This window comes from Coregonus clupeaformis, chromosome 4 (genome assembly GCF_020615455.1).
Source record: "Coregonus clupeaformis isolate EN_2021a chromosome 4, ASM2061545v1, whole genome shotgun sequence".
Classification (NCBI taxonomy): domain Eukaryota; kingdom Metazoa; phylum Chordata; class Actinopteri; order Salmoniformes; family Salmonidae; genus Coregonus; species Coregonus clupeaformis.
Genome location: NC_059195.1, coordinates 13,155,993 through 13,176,131, shown reverse-complemented (window position 1 = coordinate 13,176,131; position 20,139 = coordinate 13,155,993). Strand labels below are relative to the sequence as shown.

The following is a 20,139-nucleotide window of genomic DNA, read 5'->3' as shown; positions in this document are numbered from 1 at the left end:
AGGGCCATAAGCAAATAGCTTAGTGGTTAAGAGCGTAGTGCCAGTAACCGAAAGGTCGCTGGTTCTAATCCCCGAGCCGACTAGGTGAAAAATCTGTCGATGTGCCCTTGAGCAAGGCACTTAACCCTAATTGCTCCTGTAAGTCGCTCTGGATAAGAGCATCTGCTAAATGACAAAAAGAAAATAAGAAAATGCTCATCCAGAGGCAGCACTCCTAGTGGCCAGTGATTTTAATGCAGGAAAACCTAAATCCGTTTTTACCTAATTTCTAACAACATGACACCTGTGCAACTAGAGGAATAAAACTCTACAAAACTGCAGACTCGCATACAAAGCTCTCCCTCGAAAATCTGACAATAACTCCATCCTCCTGATTCCAGCTTACAAGTAAAAACTCAAACAGGAAGTAGCAGCGATGCGCTCAATATGGAAGTGGTCCGATGAAGCAGATGCTAAGCTACTGCACTGTTTCGTTAGCACAGAGTGGAATATGTTCTGAGATTCATCCGATGCCATTGAGGACTTTACCACATCAGTCACCGGCTTCATTAATAAGTGCATCGACGATGTCGTCCCAAAAATGTGACTGTACATACATATCCCAACCAGAAGCCATGGATTACAGTTAACATTTGCACTGAGCTAAAGGCTAGAGCTGACAATTTCAAGGAGCGGGACACTAATCCGGAAGCTTATAAGAGATCCCTCTATGCCCTCAGAGGAACCATCAAACAGGCAAAGCGTCAATACAGGACTAAGATTGAATCCTACTACATGGGCTCTGATGCTCATCGGATGTGACAGGGCTTGAAAACTATCACGGATTACAAAGGGAAACCCAGCCGAGAGCTGCCCAGTGACGCGAGCCTAACAGATGAGCTAAATGCCTTCTATGCTCGCTTCGAGGCAAGCAACACTGAACCATGCATGAGAGCACCAGCTGTTCCGGACGACTGTGTGATCACGCGTACTCAGGGCATGCACTGACCAGCTGGCAAGTGTCTTCACCGACATTTTCAACATCTCCCTGACCCAGTCTGTAATACCTACATGTTTCAAGCAGACCTCCATAGTCCCTGTGCCCAAGAACGCCAAGGTAACCTGTCTAATTGACAACCGCCCTGTAGCACTCACATCTGTAGCCATGAAATGCTTTGAAAGGCTGGTCATGGCTCACATCAACACTATCGACCCAGAAAATCTGGACCCATTCAATTTGCATACCGCCCCAACAGAGCCACAGATGATGCAATCTCTATTGCACTCCACACTGCCCTTTTACACCTGGACAAAAGGAACACCTAAATGAGAATGCTGTTCATTGACCCCTGTAGCTCAGTTGGTAGAGCATGGCGCTTGCAACACCAGGGTTGTGGGTTCGTTTCCCACGGGGGGCCAGTATGAAAATGTATGCACTCACTAACTGTAAGTCGCTCTGGATAAGAGCATCTGCTAAATGACTAAAATGTTTAAAAAAATTGACTAGAGCTCAGCGTTCAACTCCATAGTGCCCTCCAAGCTCATCACCAAGCTAAGGACCCTGGGATTGAACACCTCCCTCTGGATCCTGGACTTCCTGATGGGCTGCCCCCAGGTGTTGAGGGTAGGCAACAACACATCTTCCACGCTGACCCTCAACACAAGGGACCCTCAGGGGTGCGTACATAGTCCCCTCCAGTACTCCCTGTTCACCCACAACTGCGTGGCAGCACACAACTCCAACACCATCATAAAATTTGCCAACGACACAATGGTGGGACAGCCTATAGGGAGGAGGTCAGATATCTGGCAGTGTGGTGCCAGGACAACAACCTCTCCCTCAATGTGGGCAAGACAAAGGAGCTTATCGTGGACTACAGGAAACGGCGGGCCGAACACGCCCCCACTCATATCGGCTGGTCGAGAGCTTCAAGTTCCTCCGTGTCCACATCACTAAGGACCTATCATGGTCCAAACACACCAACACAGTCGTGAAGAGGGCATAACAATTCCTCTTCCCCTCAGGAGGCTGAAAATATTTGGCAGGGGCCCTCAGATCCTCAAACAGTTATATAACTGCACCATTGAGAGCATCTTGACTGACTGAATCACCGCTTGATATGGCAACTGCTCGGCATCCGACCGCAAGGCACTACAGAGGGTAGTGCGTACAGCCCAGTACATCACTTGGGCTGAACTCCCTGCCATCCAGGACCTCTATACCAGGTGGTGTCAGAGGAAGGCCTTAAAACTTGTCAAAGACTCCAGCCACCCAACTCATAGACTGTTCTCTCTGCTACCGCATGGCAAACGGTACCGGAGCGCCAAGTCTGGGACCAAAAGGCTCCTGAACACCTTCTACCCCCAAGCCATAAGACTGCTGAACAGTTAATCAAATGGCCACCCTGACTAATTACAATGACCCCCTTTATTCTAATTATTTGTATTATTTGTCTTGCACTGGCTCTATGCACACTCACACATACTACACTGACAAACACACACACACTCACACATAGACAAACTTTTACACTCTTTCAGATTCTTCACACACACTGCTGTTCCTCTGTTAATTATCTATCCTGATTGCCTAGTCACTTTTACCCCTACCTAAATGTACATACTGTATTATCTCAATTACTTCAACTACCTCGTACCCCTCAATACTGGTATTCATTGTATGTAGCCTCGTTATTGTTATTTTATGGTTACTATTTCAATGTTTTTTTATATTTTTAAATTGTTATTACTTCTTAACTCTGCATTCTTGGGAATGGGCTCGTGAGAAAGCGTTTCACGGTAAAGTCTACACCTTTTGTATTCGGCGCATGTGACCAATAAAACATTGATTTGATTTGATTTGAATAGGTTAGCTGCCATGCATACCAACACTTAACATAGCATTAAAGCTCTGAGGTCTGTACGAAAAAATACGATTTCAGTGTGTTTACAATAAAGGAATAATGTCCTAGGTGGTTTGACTGAAAAATGCAGTCAGTGTGTGTCCTCTAAAATGGCCATGTCAAGGTGTTTGGAGATGTGGTTATGTGAGCTGGTGTCGAGGGTGGAGGGTGGAGACCTTGGCTATCCAGCCACTAAAGAGAATGACAGGGTCTTTTTCCCTTCTCTGCCTGCAGCTAGTCCCTCTGCTCCTCTATGGCCTTGGTGTTCATGTATTGTACAGATCACCCCCCCCCCCAGATCATCTCTCTCTCTCTCTCTCTCTCTCTCTCTCTCTCCCCTTCCCCTCATCACCCTGCCACACCTCCTCTCTCCCTGTTGAGCAACACCCACGCTGCTGCTGTGATTTCTCCTCCTTCCTCCATTCTTTCATTCTCAAAACACAACACGTGATGCTGGGAATTGATGAGATTGCCCTTTGCAGAGGAGAGGAGGAATTCAAGGAGCCGGCTGCATCCATCAGCAGTGATTTGTGTGCCCTACAACCCCAGCTTCCCCCTATGTCCCACCCTCTCTCTCTCTCTCGCTCTCTCCCTCTCTCTCTCACGCTCTCTCTCTCCCTGCCCCCCTCTCACTCAGCCCCTCGCTCTCTCTCTCTCTCTCTCTCTCTCTCTCTGCCTTGCTCTATCTCTGCCTCTCTCTCTCTCTCTCTGTGCCTCCCCTCGCTCTCGCTCTCCCTCTCGCTGTGTCTCTTCAAAGCTGTTTTTACTGCACGGCCCCTGCACATCATTCCACTGCGATGGAAATTAAATGAAGGTGGCTTAACGCAGCTGAACGGAGGCATGCTTTGAAGGATGTAGCCGGGGGAAGCGCCACTGCCAGATTCTTTTCCAGGGGCGGTGGATTTGTGCTGCTGAGGCGAGGACACAGCAATCACTCAGCCATGCAGAAGCCCTGACAAGATAACTAATCTCCCCACCTGACTTGTGGAAGCTCCAGCTTTTTTCTCCCTGCATTATTTATCCCCACTGCTAAAGACAGTGGCACAATGGAGCCAGCAACGTGAAGTAGATGGTCGATTTGTAGCCTCGGACGGACTGACCATAGTCTGCTGCACACATGGATGTGTTTAGCTTTGTGAAGATGCCAAAGCTCTCAGGGTGAGTCAGATGGATGCTGTTGAATTTGCCTGTCTGCTTCCATGCCACTTGTGTAATAGGCGGTGGTGCATCCTTTACCCACAGGCATGATTTACAGAGAAACATGGGATTTAACAAGCCCCATTTAGAATGGAATCTGGTGTAATGATTCTAGAAACGGCACATACTGTTAAAGGATTATTATAATGACTTAGTCTGAGTGCTGTCACATGCAATTCATAAGAGAGATAGCGAGAGAGATAGCAAGAGAGAGAGAGAGAGGAGTTAGCAACAGAGGCTGAAGTGGTGTGGTCCATGTGTCTAAACTTAATGAGGTGCTTTGCTCAGAATGTGAATATATGGTCAGGTTCTAATCTTGCATTACACTGACTGTTGCATATGTACTGGAGTGTTTTATGGTGGGGTTTATGGCATACGTACATACCCATGAATAAGTTGGTGGCAGCGACACTCAACTGAAAATCATATTTTGGTTGATGTTTAATTGGATGAATCATATAGTTGTCTTTTTTTCAATGGAATATTAGATATTCATACAGGAGTGTTTAAAAAGTTGTATTTTGTAATAAATCAAACGTAAAATAATGACAAAGAGATATGATGATAGTAATATGACATGAGTGTATACTTTATTAGTGTATATTTAGCTAGAGCTTATTGTGTTTAGTCAATCGATATAACTGGGGAAACTTTTGTTAATGATTGCAATGACTATACAGTTGTGTGCTGTGAGGCAGAAATCTTTCCATGTGGTGTTATTTTAAGCCTACTATTTACATAGAGTCAGCATCTAGCAGACAACAATTCAATATGATATGAAGTGTGTTCTGCCCCAAGGGTGAGTTGCCAATCTCTATTGTCAATGGTCATTAACTGAATGACAGGCCTGTCTCACAACTGTTGCATCTGATTAGGTTGCAACTTGATCATGTCAACACATTACTTGCACATACAAGTAATTTACAAAACTTGACTACAGTGCCATGCAGTTATAACTAGGCTATACAGCATAAAATGAGAGGAAAGGTGACTGGAATCTGTATGTCTGTCTGTATATTGTAAGATAAAAGGTTTCCCAGACAGACAGTCACCTTTTGCCCCTGTTGAATCTAGATAATCTTCCTAAAGGATTTGGTTCGATCTGCAACACTGCATGTCTGTGGCTGTGATATCAGTTTATCATCTAACCTCATATCACATTAAATGTCACATTCAAGTATTTTCCTGTTAAACAAACACTTGTGAGGTCAAGTGTCTCAATTAAACACTTATAGGATGATTCACAGAAATATGTCCATACCTTTTGAATGACAAATGAAAAGGAAATGATTAAATAAATGGCATTGATTTCTGAATATTTCCTATCTTTGTACAAGGGGTGACTAATGATTATCTCAAGTAATTTTAGTGCAAGTCAGTTGATTCACCAAATCACTGAATATCTAAATCTGTATCTATTTTATGCTGAATATAACTATAAACAAAGCATTGCTGTGTGTTTTGGGGAACAACATGTAAATGTCTTATTTGGAACGAAGGAGGACAGGCCTGTTACTTTAAATTATGTCACTGTTTCTCCACACTGTTGTCTTTCCATGGCAGTGAATGTTTATGATGTTGCTTCTGTTGGGGCACTAACATCAGTGCACCGCTGTCACTGTTAATAATGGAGCCTATGATTATGTGCTCTTACTGTAGTGCTACCCAGGCTTCCTCTACTGCCAGCCTGCATAGCAGACTAGCAGTCCACCCTATAGTTATCTTATAATGACAAATGGAATGTTTTAGAATGTAATAGATAGACTGTATGTGTTTCAGAGATCCAGGAGAATACAGATCTCTTTTATATTTGGCTCTGCCTCATGCCTACCGATGCCCTGTCATCTCAGCTGTCACACAGAAGATCTTGTTCTAGCCTTGTTTTTCTCTCACTGCAGCAATGGCACCTTTCTTGTGCAAATGCTCTAAAACACATGGCTAACATGTGTTAATGTTTTGTGTGAGGGAAAGGTTTGTTTAACATTTCTATCAATATGTGAAGGAAACTGAAACACAAATAATATCCCTTTTGACCGTTTTTTTATTATTCGATAACTACAGATGTAGGATCTTGTTGGTGCACAATAATCTTGCACCAACAGGAAATGTGAATTATTATGTGGATTATAATTAATGGACATTTTTGTATGTGTTGATACATTTTTCGTAAGGGAAAATCAAGTCTGAAATTTCAAAGTGGAAATGACAAACTTCAGAAGACTTTTTAAACCTCAAATACACTACATGTTTGGAATGTCCTGCACTGCAGGAAAGTTATCCTGCAACAGGGTGATCAAATTAAGAACCTACATCTGTACCTGTAATAATAGGTCAGTCTGACGTGTTACATCATGGGTGTAAGTGTTGATTTACCACAGTATGAGGGTCAAGTAGGAAGGCCAATCTGTATAGCAGGACCAGCAATTATTACTCTTCTGGGGGGTTCACAAGCCCAGCTAAGTAAAGTAGAGAAAGGTAAGGAGGATATAAAAAGTGAGAGTTATGGTATGTCTATCCATTGCTGTACTATGAACGTGGTAAAATACACACTTTTTGGCAGTTGAAGTTTCACCAGGTTTCTACAGCCTCAGATATTTAGCATTTACAAATAAACACTCCTCAAAGCTTAAAAACTCTGTTCAACATAAACATATATTTTTTAACAAAATGACCCCCAAAGTTTCTCACTTATAGATGGGTATATGCAAAACTGGTTGGAGCCAGCCAGCTTGTCTTTATGGTAAAAGCTCTAACATTTGGTTTATGAAAAGTCATATAAAAAGAAGCACTTGGGCAGAAGTATGGAACAGGGACGGCCTGTTCAATAGGGCGATATGGGCGACGCACTGCCAAACGGGAAAAGGAAGGGATTTTTTTTCTAATCAATTATATCACGGCAACAGTAGTTATCAGTGTTGTAATCTATACGTCTGATCTGCCACAGTGCCACACTGCCACTAAATGTCGAATCAGGCTAAAGTCATGCTTCAAATGGCTCCACCCCCTTTTGGGGCGATTTCAGTCAGATTGAAAATCGCCCAGAACTTCTGTCATAGACTCCCATGTAAAATCTATTTTTTTCAAATTTCAGAGCCTTCAATACAATCTCAATGGGTGTCTGTGGGCTTGCACTTACGCGCTTTCGTCACATGAACGTAACTAAGAAAAGAGAGGGTAGCAGCGTCAATCAATTCACTACTACTATCAACATGGCTAGGCTTCAGTGCAACTCGATTGTGTCTTTGAAAGAATTTCCTTTTTGTCGGCGAACAAATGAAGATAAATTGGCAACGAAACAATTAGGACCTCCCAGACCAAATTTAATAATTCAACAGGTTTCTACTAAAGGGGGGAAGTCCTACACCCGAGGATTTTCCAAAAAATGGTACGAACGAAAAAATAACATTGCCACTCAACTGGATGAGGGATACAGGCTAGCTGTCCGCCGCCACAACGATGAGGTTAGTGTTGATAATCACAAGTTTACTGGAGAACTGAGACCAAGTAGAGACTTTGGACAGGGTGGATATGGTTATATTGCGATATTGTCAATACAGTATATCGTAAAGTATCACTATGTAACTCGATTTCTTTCACCCCAATCCCTCAAATTAACGGTAAATAACTGAATTGTTTGCCCCACATTTAGCTAAGATGATTAGCTAGCCAGCTAAAATGTTTTATTTAGTTAGCAGTCGCATCTACAATAGTTTACTGTCAATAACATGTCTCCAAAAATGACGTGGTGTCTCCAATTGTGTTGACATTTTACAATTGCGATGCGCATCCATGAGTATCCACTTTCTGTAGCTCAGCTGGTAGAGCACGGCGCTTGTAACGCCAAGGTAGTGGGTTCGATCCCCGGGACCACCCATACACAAAAATGTATGCACGCATGACTGTAAGTCGCTTTGGATAAAAGCGTCTGCTAAATGGCATATTATTATTATTATTATTATTATTCCAGCCTTGTGTAGGTCTCCAATTTTGTCCCTGACATCCTTGGAGAGCTCTTTGGTCTTGGCCATGGTGGAGAGTTTGGAATCTGATTGATTGATTGCTTCTGTGGACAGGTGTCTTTTATACAGGTAACAAGCTGAGATTAGGAGCACTCCCTGAGATCAGTCAATAAATGATTCTGGTATTGACTTATATGCTGCCCCTGTCTTCATGTTGTTGCTGGACATATCTTTTTAAAAATGTGTGTAGGTCACCTAAATCATCAGAAAAATTGCCCCTCCTGAGAATTTTTTCAGGAGCCGCCACTGGTATGGAATGGCATGTTTAATGCACGATTCCCCCATGCCTGTATTTTCTTTAAACGCTCTGTCTAAAATAGAAGTTGTGTGTATACTGTAAAGAGATTGCAATTCAGAACCAGTGGTTGTTTGGCGTAAGGCACATTTACTCTTTAGAAGCATGAAGCCAAAGCCTACTTAAAAGCAAAGCTACTGTATGTTGAATATTTAGACAACTAGACATGAAGGCTTACAGCACTTGAGTACTTTCTGCTGTTTACTACATTTTATTCTAGGCCTTAACCATTAAAGCTTGAGATAATTTGTCTAGGTCAAGCCTATTTTACCTATCAAGTTTCCACATACATAACTCCCTGGACTGGAAACAATTTGATTAACCTAAATATTCATTAGAGTACAAGAAGACAGACATTTTTTTGCTGTTTTAGAAACTGGAGCCTCTTGGGTACAAGTATGGCGGAGATGGCATGGTAGAGGACCCAGCTGGCTTGTGAAAAGAGAGAGAAAGAAAGAAAGAAAGAAAGAAAGAAAGAAAGAAAGAAAGAAAGAAAGAAAGAAAGAAAGAAAGAAAGAAAGAAAGTGAGAGAAAGAGAAAGAAGGAAAAGAGAGGATTCATTTGTTTTGTTCTCTTGCTTTAAAGCTTGTTCATGAAAGTAGCACCACAATAATGTACTGTAGAATTCAAAGGCAACCCTGAGGCCAAGGGGCAATTGGGTTTGTTTAAGACTTGACATGAGCACTGGGGGGTGAAAGGGTCTGGGCAGGGTTTATACTGTACAATATGAAAGGGTCTGGGCAGGGTTTACACTGTACAGTATGAAAGGGTCTGGGCAGGGTTTACACTGTACAGTATGAAAGGGTCTGGGCAGGGTTTATACAGTACAGAATGAAAGGGTCTGGGGAGGGTTTATACAGTACAGTATGAAAGGGTCTGGGCAGGGTTTATACAGTACAGAATGAAAGGGACTGGGCAGGGTTTACACTGTACAGTATGAAAGGGACTGGGCAGGGTTTATACTGTACAGTATGAAAGGAAGTGAACTATGGAAATATACATAGTGTCGTTATAGTATCTTTGTAGTGTATTTCAATATTTTCTTTATTATAGCATAATAGCATACGACGTGTGTGTGCCTGGGCAATAGTATAATACATTTATGTGTAGAAACCCTGTGTGTATATATGTGTGTGTGTGTGTGTGTGCACGAGTGTGTGTGTGTGTGTGTGTGTGTGTGTGTGTGTGTGTGTGTGTGTGTGTGTGTGTGTGTGTGTGTGTGTGTGTGTGTGTGTGTGTGTGTGTGTGTGTGTGTGTGTGTGTGTGTGTGTGTGTGTGTGTGTGTGTGCGTGCGTGCGTGTGCACGTGCGTGTCTGTCTGTCTACAACTGATTTCCAATAATATTCCACAGTATTTCTCCTCAGGAAACATTCAGAAACTCCAAGTCATCTGTGTAGCTTCCCACTACCAGTTGCAATGGCATAGTGCATTTTATTAGTTGTACAGTACAGTGGCTGGTGCAATGAGAAAAATTGATTGTTTTGTTGGGGGATGTTCTAACATTATAATTGGTGCAGAGCCCAGTGGTTTCCTGGAACTGGTGCATGAAAGAAAACAAGTAGGCTGCCAGTACGATGCAGAAAACGTTAGTGAACTATTTACAGATAATATTTATAAAGAATACATATAAGATCAGCTTATGGTTTACATAACATAGGATGCACAATCGCACTGGAACTGGTGCAGACAGACACAGTTCCTCTCAGGCTAAAGGAGGAAGAACATCTCTATTTGATTATGTTCTGGCTTTCCCTGAATAACATGTTCAGACAAAGAGCCAGCAGGATTACAACCACACTCACAACAACAATACTCAGTTAGATCTTGGCGGGTGGGTTAATTCCCAGATGTCGTTTTTTCTCAACACAGAGGAGATTAGCTACGAAGTTAAATATCTTATAGAGAAATGGTAGAGAGAGAGACATAGCTGCCTGCCATAACGTAGTAGTTTCCCATGGCAACAATATCAGCACTTACAAATAGGGGAATGTAAGATTCAGCTCTTTTTAAATAATGGTAATATATGGATAGACGGTCTTGCCCAGGAGCAGAATCCAATGCATAGCGCTAGATACCAATACCTTCCTTCCTTACTGAATGGATGACAACTGTGAAATATTCACACCACTTTGGGGTCTGGATTTGGCTCCATTTGCTGTGTTAATTATTCTCTCCTCCTGCTGATCACTTTGCACGTGTGATGTAGGTGGTTTACACCATTTCGTTACCTTTACAATGCCAAATAAACTGTGAGAGCTGTGGCCTTGCTTGGCACACAACATGGACCTGTTAAATGGCTCACCATGACAGAGTGGTTCTACGTTTCTGCTGCATGACAAGAATTCAAGTGTAGCATTCATACTTTTAGCTTGAAATGACGCAAGGTTTTCATTGGTTCTCTATCAAATAGTCGTTTCGATATCTCACTATGGGGATTCGCTCCAGGCAGATCACCACACGAGGAACCAATCACACAACATATTTTGGAGACAGACAGGTCGATTGGTGAATGAGGTGAGCCCCTCCCTCTTTATAAGGTGCCACTCGTCCGTCCTATGGTCATTCTTGCCTCTCTTCCCTGCAGAAGATCACTACGGCTCCTGAAGCTCTCTTCAGTATGACTAGATCCCTGTCTTCCTACTTAACTGTTTTCAGGCGAAGCACAAGGTTAACGTTGCCCAATGTAGGAACTCAGCTTCTGTCAATAGTGTTGAGTATTGGTATTGGTATTTATTCAGATCCCCATCCTCCCAGCGGTCCCAGCTTGCGTGACCGAAGCCAAACGCAACTGGGACAAACATTTGTCCAGCATAGTCCAAACCAGACATTTTGCTAACATGGACATGGAGGAGCTAGGGTTCGGCAAGCTGTCACTGACCAACCACCTCAACCCCAGAGCCTAGTCACTGACCGGCACTTCTCTCCCTGGGAAGACGGAGCACTTTTCCACATTCATCTTCCAGAAGGTCTGCGTGTCAGTACGGGCGTTAAACATAATGTCCCTACTGTTGGCTTACCAGGCCCATTTGTTGCAGGAGATGGGCAATCTCTTAGACATTGACACACAGTTCGGGTCTCCTAACAGAGGCTGGCAGTAGGGAAAGCGGCCCTTTGCTGAAGCCGCATGTAAGTCCCGCCCAATTGATTCCCCTGAAAGGAAGAAGGGGCACTCGACTTAGTGGTACTTCCCCAGCGGCAGAGAGGGGCAGCCAACAGTTCACATCGTGTCCTGGAACACAGACTTCCCCCCAATCTAAAACCCTACCCCTTGTGCAGCAGCTAATTCAGCTGTATCTGTTCAAAGGGAAGACGGAGGGGGCTCACTCTACTCCCAAGTGCCCAGTTTACCCCTCCGTGCCACAGCTCTCCCCTTGGCTCTCGTTCAAGTCATCAGTCTCCACCAAGCACTGTCTCCAAACCCCATTGTTTTGACACTATCCCTTTAAATCAAATAAGTAATTCATCCATTTGCTCTGTTCTGGATATTATTATGAGCTGTTCTCCCCTCAGCAGCCTCCACTGCTATGAAGCCACCTATTTTCAAAGGGATTTTAGCTTCAAGTGCTAGAATCCCATGGCGACTCAGCTTGCATACCAGAGAAGCAAATCTCTCTATTGAGCAACAGAACACTCAGAGCAATACCAGCGAAGGAGAGCCATTCCGGCATCTACTCCCGGTACTTCCTGGTTCCCAAAACAAGGAGGGGATACGCCCCATTCTGGACCTACGGGTCCTTAGAAGCTATCTGAGAAAGTTCACGCTCCGTACGCGTTATTCGCTGAGGCGACTGGTTTACTTCAATTGACCTACAGGACGCTTATTTTCACATAAGTATTTTGCCAGCACACAGGAGGTTTCTCAGTTTTGCCTTTCAGGGCACAGTCTACGAATACCTCGCTGTCCCCTTCGGATTAGCGCTAACTCCCCGGACGTTCAGCAAGTGTGTGGAGGCGGCTCTAGCATCCCTGGGATTTAGGGGACTGAGAGCCTCTGCCTACATAGACGATTCCCTGCTTTGCTCTAAGACACAGGAGCAAGCAGTGTGAGATACGGCTTCCCTTTTTACCCACCTCACAACCATCTCAGTTGTTGTACCACTAGGTCTACTGAGAATGAGACACTTAAAATGTCTCGCGGCTCTCTGTCACTAGACAAGCCCCTCGATCTTCGTTTCTGGCACTCCCCTAGCGGTAGTATCAACGAGGAAGGTGTGACGACAGAGGCAGTCCACAAGGGAAGATCAGGAAACGGTCCCTGCAACTCCTCTTTGCTCATATAAATTACCTTGAACTGCTGACAGTGTTCCTTTCACAAAGACACTTTCTGCCCTTCCTCCGGAATTGTCACATCCTGTTCAGGACAGACAATACGGCTGTGGTGGCATACATCTAGCGCCAGGGTGGCACTTGCTCTCTGCATCTACAAAGACTAGCTGGCAAGATTATTCCGTGGAGCAGAACACACCTACTCTCACTAAGCATGATTCATGTCCCAGGCGTACTTCATGTGGGAACAGACCTGTTTTCCAGAGGGAATACCCTATACAGGAATTGGAGACTCCATACCCATGTGGTGAACCAGATATGGGAAAGATATGGTCGAGCCGTGTTAACTAACCCCGCCTTTATGCCTAAGGTCAGCGATAACTATAATTGTCTCGCCTTAGAGCTTGTGCTTTACTTCTACGGAAGAAGAGCGTTTCCACCATTTATGTCCAGTATACACTTTGCACATTTACTTGGATAGAATGAGAGCCTTACGCAAGAGCTAACACCTCTTCGTTTCTTGGGCGCCTCCCTGCAAGGGTAGCCCCCTCTCTCATCAACGGCTATCCCATTGGATAGTGGCTACTTCTTGGGCACTGTTCAAAGGCATCTCTTTACTAGAGATCTGCAGTTGTACCAACTGTACCCACACTGCACCTTCGTTGGCGCATACTGTCCTCAGTGTTGGAGCCTCTGAAGGGTGATATTGTAGGGACTACCCTGGCTTCGAAGAGCATGTCTGCGATACGAGAGTTGGCCATATCCACATAGTGATATATTGAAACTAGTATATATATATATATATATTTTTTTTATTATATATATTTTTTCTTTTGGGGGGGGATGGATCAGCTTAATATTGCAGATAGATTGTATCTTCTATCAATGTAATTGTCTGCATCACTTCCAATCCCCCATGTTTTATTTTATTTTTTATATATATATATTCCCCTTTATTACTTTTCAACCCCACCATCCTTTCCCTACTTGGAGTAAATTAGTGAACAACAACGCCCAGGCCTCTACTTCCGGTCTATAATTACTATCTACACCTTATAGACAGAGTTAATTTTACAATAATTCTATATCCATATATATATATATATATATATATATATATATATATATATATATATATATATATATATATATATATATATATATATATATATTTATTTATTTTTTGCTCCTGAACTTCTTCTACTCTAAACCTCTCCGATCATTTTCATGATGTCCATCCGGTTTGCTTCTAAATGCCATATCTTTCTAACTGTGCTCTTTCCCAAAAGCTCCCAACATACAACCTATATACTTATTATGGACACAGTATGCTTACATTATTAGCTATCTTTGTTATTATTTGTTGTTATTTGTTATTAGTCCCATCCTTCAACTCTATTCAATACCTCCCATCTATCTCTTAACACCATCCATATAGGATTTCTATTTGCCATATATATTTCAACCATACTGTGATGTTTTACAAAAGTTCTGAACCTTTCTATTCTCATTGCTTCTACAGATTGTGAATTAAAAATAAACATTTTTGCTAAAAGTATTATTATATTATTGATTGATTGACTATGACTTTTCAGATCACCCAGTAATGCTATCTGCAATGTTAGTTCCAGGTAAATATTGCAATCCTTTAGCCATTCCTGGACCTGTGTCCAAAAACAAGCTACAAATGGACAGAACCAAAACAAATGATCTAATGATTCTATCTCTTCACAGCAAAATCTGCAGAGCTGGGAAGATTGTATCCCCCCATATAAATAACATTCTATTGGTAGCAAGAATTTTATATAATAATTTAAATTGAAAGATTCTAATTTTTGAATCCGGTGTCGTTTTGCGTGTCAGTTCATAAACACTATGCCATGGGATCGGTACGTCAAAGATCTCTTCCCAACTATTTTGCAATCTATATGGGACGGCTGTCAATCCTTTGGTCCTTAAGTGAAACTGATATACTTTTTTATGTATCACAGTTTTCCTTAACCAATTATGTTCTTTAATGCAAGGCCGACAGACAAGTTCCTTACTTTCTCCCCCTTCAACTTTCCTCTTCCACTTTTGCGGTAAGGCTGCAATTATTTGGTTGTAATTTTGGGTAGAGCAGACATTTCCATATGTTTTTGTTAGCTGCATGTGCGACATAACTCCACCAGTCCTACCGATGATATCATTTACGAAGATTATACCTTTTTTAAACATTCTGTCAAAAAATAAAGGTTTTTTGTCAATTAGTATATTTGAATTCAACCACAATATTTGTTGCATTATTTGTTCTGTCGTTTCTGGAGGATTAAATTGAAATTGCAACCAACTTTCTATGGCTTGTTTTAGAAATAGTGACATTTGGGAGATTATTTCCTTTTCAAATAACTGAAAGTGAGAGGTTGTAATCTGAATAAAGGGAAAAAGGCCTTTCTTGAACAGTGGGTGAGACAATCTTACTAATTTGCTTGAGAACCAGTTCGGATTTAAGTATAACTTTTGTATGACTGAAGCTTTTAGTGATAGGTCTAATGCTTTAATATTTAATAATTTCTGTCCTCCGAATTCATATTCATTATATAAATATGCTCTTTTAATTTTGTCTGGCTTGCCATTCCAAATAAAATTGAATATTTTTTTCTCATATAATTTAAAAAACTGTTTACTAGGCGTAGGCAAGACCATAAGCAAATAGGTAAACTGGGATAATACTAAAGAGTTAATCAGGGTGATTTTTCCACAAATTGACAGGTATTTTCCTTTCCATGGTAGTAAGATCTTATCTATTTTTGCTAACTTTCTATTAAAATTTATTGAAACAAGTATTTGAAAGAGAACTCAAGTTTACTTTTGTAACCCCGGTTCTCTGATAGTACGAGTGAATTATCTAACCGCATTTCCCTGGTCTCAAGAATGCAAGAAATAGAGGCATGCTTGAGAATGACCAGAGGACCAGCGAGTGGCGCCTTATAAGGAGGGAGGGGTTCTCCTCATTCGCCACTCAACCTGTCTCCGACAGACGCTGTGTGATTGGTTCTTCGTGTAGTGATCCGCCTGGAGCGAATCCCCATAGTGAGGTATCTCACTCATATTATCAGGGAATCGGGGTTCCGAAATTAACCTTGATTTTCAATCAACTGCATTGGTGACTGACTGGAGACAGTTTCTCTACAGTTACAGTTTCGCAGTAATACGGTTTCTGTATTGACCAAATACTGTAGGGACCCTTAGTTGGTTTCTAACTCCTAATTATATGGTAGGAACTCCTTAGTTGGGTCAAACAGAGGTGAGACATTACTTTCACACTCCCCAAAAATGTCAGACACCAAAGTAGGTGCCTTTCCACCCCAGGAGGCATCTTGTCTGAGAGCTTTGGGCTGTGTCTCAAATGTCACTCTACTCCCTATTTAGTGCACTACTTTCAACCAGGGCACATAGGGAACAGTGTGCCATTTGGGATGCAGCCATGGAGTGTGTGTGTGTGTGTGTGTGCGTGTGTGCGTGTGTCAACAGAGTGACAGATGATAAACCAGTTACGCAACATTTTCACTGCGCAGCTGAAAATAATTTCCAACACACCTGAAAACACTAGCAATATAGCTGTAGCTAAGGTATTTTAATGCTAATAGTACAGTAGTGAGGGGCAAATATATTGAAATCTCCGACAGGGTCAATCTGCAGTTGCTACATCCAATTTTAGACATATAAATAATGATATGTCCCCATTGATTTTTTAAGAATATAACTTATTAATGCCTCATGAGCTCAGTCGTACCCCATAAAAACCTGTCACGGATTCGGCCGAGGCTGCCCCTCCTCCTTGCTCGGGCAGGCTTCGGCGTTCGTCGTCACCGGAATACTAGCTGCTGCCGATCTATGTTCTATGTTTCTATGTTGCACCTGTTGCCTATTGTCACACACTTGTTGCCCATTATTGTAATCACGCCTTCCCTATTTAACCCAGTGGCTCCCAATGTGTTTTGTGCGTGGTTGTTTTTCGTTTCGTGTGTCGTTGGTGTGCGGGTTAGTTCCTCCCTGTGTGGAGGTATTCTGTGTTATATTCTTTACTTAATTCAGTAAAGTACGTTTCTGAGCGTTCTGTGTCCTGCGCCTGACTTCGATCCACCGCATTACACCGACACTCGTGACATAACCCAAAATATAAGCTTATTTTACTCCAATGTTTGTAAAGAAAGTAAATGTAAACAAACACTGTATAGCCTCAAAATATGGTTAAAACTATAACTTTGATCATCCATAGCACTATCTATGAATTTGAGAGTAGTTACATTTCTCCAGCCCCATCCCTCAGCTTTTTACCAAAACAGTGGTGGGGATTGTTATTGTTTAAACTGCAGATTGACCCTTTAAGGATAATAAAACTGCGTATTTCCCCACAAGCACAATAAACATCAGGAGTTATACCCATTTCCTGTTTATAATGATGTGTGTCTTGTTATAGCCGTAATGGCCGACAGCCACTTAAATCCTTAATGGTGAAACAGCCACGTCCATTTGCGATTTTACAAAAACAAAGAAGGTACTGCAAACACCGAACACTGTTATTTTCCCTCAGACATCATTGCACGTTGGATAGAGCAGCAGCATATGTACTGACATAATTTTTTACCATGATATGCAATGCTCCCCTAGCATTCCCCACCTCTGCTTTGTCAACAAAACAAAAACAATAACAACGGCTGTGGGGTGGACAGTGGCACTGTTTCCCACTATTGTGGATCCCATCTTTAACCCTCAATATGGGTAATGGGAGTGATGTCGATGCCAGTGTCTGGCTTTAGTTTCACTCATGGAGATTATCCCTGTGAATTATTCAAGCAGAGTGGAGCGGTCTTGTGTTCCAATGGCCATGCTAGGTGTAGTCTCTGCCACCTATCAAGCAAAGGAAGATAATTCATTAACACCAAGTCTTCAGGGGATAAACTATGACATGTTCTCACCTAAATCTGGTTGATAGAGACAAAGAGAGAGAAAGAAAGAGAGGGAGAGGAGAGAGAAAGTGAAACGTAGTGAGTAGAGTGATAAAGAAAGGATGAGATTAGTTTAGTCATGTAATGTTTATTATCGACTGAAAAGGGATAGCGCCTCTGACTGCATACAGACTTCTTATGGTTGATTTTTGGTTTGATGTTGGTTTCAACTTAATAAACTATGCACAGAAATCCGACACCTTTTGAGGCAAAGATATAGCTTCCTCCTCCCCAACATACAAAGATATTGACATTTAGCAGATGTAAAATCAAATACCTTTAATAAATACGGTGGGGTTGTGATCTTTGTGTTTAAACTTGGAGTAGAAAGTAGAGCCTGAACTACGCCTCACCTTCATTGTCATGGCAACAGAGGCTGTGAGACTCCCAGGAGTGCAATACTTTTATTGGTTATTATTCACCATCCGTAATGTTTCCAGAAGGTTGACTGCTGGTGGAAAATTATAGCCTACCTACCAGTACTCTGAGGAGGATCATTTACAATTCTTGATCTTATTATTGTCTGTGGTTTATGGACTTAGGTTGCTCTGTTTCAGTTTTATACAACATTGTAGAAGGTAATGTTGGTATTTAGAATAGATTGATAATTCATTAGAATTGAAGAGTTCATCAGGAAACATATCTAGTACTATACTTATTAACAAAATACACTTTCTGTGGTGTTCTTTATTCCAAGGGAAGTCTCAAGGAACCCCTTATTCTCAGAACACAACATTGAACAAGGGAATCCCAGTCCATCTATTAACAGCATTGTTGAGCGTCAGAGACAAACAATGTCCAGAGGCCCAGTTTCTCTGACTCCTGGCTAACCTGGTAATGAATTGTGCAGCGCGGATTACCCGCCTGGGCCCGGCCTGGCGCTCTACTAATGCGTCCTATGTGACAGATAGAGTAGTCATCATTTATTAAAGCCTACCTAGGCTTAGTTTCACTGTCCACCACTGGAGCGAACTTCCTCAACTCATCTACTGGCTATTATTCTTCCTCCAGAACACCCAGGCTCAATGGCATAATGTATCCCGGAACTACAGAGAAAAGAAAGCAAAGATCAAAATATCAATGACTGTGCCATTAGGGGAGAGAAGGATAGGGCAGTGTGGCTGAAAAGAAAGAGAATGGATATTATACAGCTTCTGGTCGATTCAAAAAGGCATTTTGAAGGCACATCTTCGGAATCTGTGAGTTGAACCATGCTCCATTTGTATAGCAAAGATTTCCTGAGAATTGTCATAGTCACCGTAGCGGTGTGGTGCCCTGCTTGCTGTTCTGAATGTGGAGAATTGAAGATTATGGGTGTCATTATAGTTCAAGGACTTCTCTCAATTGAGAGGACAGGCTCAACTCTCCACAGTCACATTTCAGTGATGGTGCTATGCTATTCAGTACACCACTTAGAGAGTTCAAATTTGGAATTTAACTTTATTACCAATGCATATTGTAGGATACCACAAAATCCCCACTGCTCTGAAAGAATGTACAGTATTTACCAAATAAATACAACATGGTATTTGGTGATGTTGATAATGTAAAATATTTTTTAAAATAAACAATTAAGAAAGAGACAATACAATGCTAACTAATTTCCCAAATGTGGAAAAAGATAATGAAATTATGTGGGCAGAATCAACGTGATGATGACCTCTGGCCAGGGGAACCTGCTGCTTTCTGTTAATGCACTGTGGCTCCCATAAATCCATAGCATGTGGAAACGCTAGTACCTCTCAAACACACGATTGCATTGGAGGACATCAGATCGCATGGCCCTGTTTGGAGCCCAGCCTATCCCACTGCTCTGCTGTTCTATGGGTTATAGAGTAGGCTACAGATGCTATTTCCAACAGACTCCCCTATGATTTAATATGAACACATACAGAATCAATGCATCCAGTAGCACGTAAGTGCTTTTCTAACGAGGTTAAGTAATATCAGAACTACCGTAGACCTACTGGCTGTTGCTTTATTTAATTGTTGCTAGAAGAAGGTAACATAATCCTTGTTATCAAGGTCATGCAGGTCATATTCATGGCAGAAGTATACAGTCTAGCTGCTCCGTTGTTTATTGTTTTCTCCTCTTGCTTTTGAATCTGCTTTACATGTTGTGTTTTCATGCATAGAGCATGCTATGTAATATGACACACACACACACACACACACACACACACACACACACACACACACACGCCACACACACAGACATAGACATGAAGTTGGTTGGTAACTGGGGAGAAATAAAGACGGAAAGAAAGAGAGGCTTTGAATAATGAATGCGAAGAGGCCTGTTACACAGCAGACAAGCCTTTGAAGTGACATAACTTACTGCCACAGCTTTCATATCATCACCCATTGCTCACATAGAGAGAGACCAAAAGATAGTAAGAGAAGGGGAGGGAAGGGGCGGGGGAGAGAGAGAGAGAGAGAGAGAGAGAGAGAGAGAGAGAGAGAGAGAGAGAGAGAGAGAGAGAGAGAGA

The 20,139-nt window shown here is 42.2% G+C and overlaps 1 protein-coding gene across 1 annotated transcript in view; it reads left to right on the top strand.

Moving 5' to 3' along the window:
• The window catches only part of LOC121553141 (FERM and PDZ domain-containing protein 4-like), a 56,976-nt gene that overhangs the window by 4,647 nt on the left and 32,190 nt on the right, over positions 1–20,139 (top strand).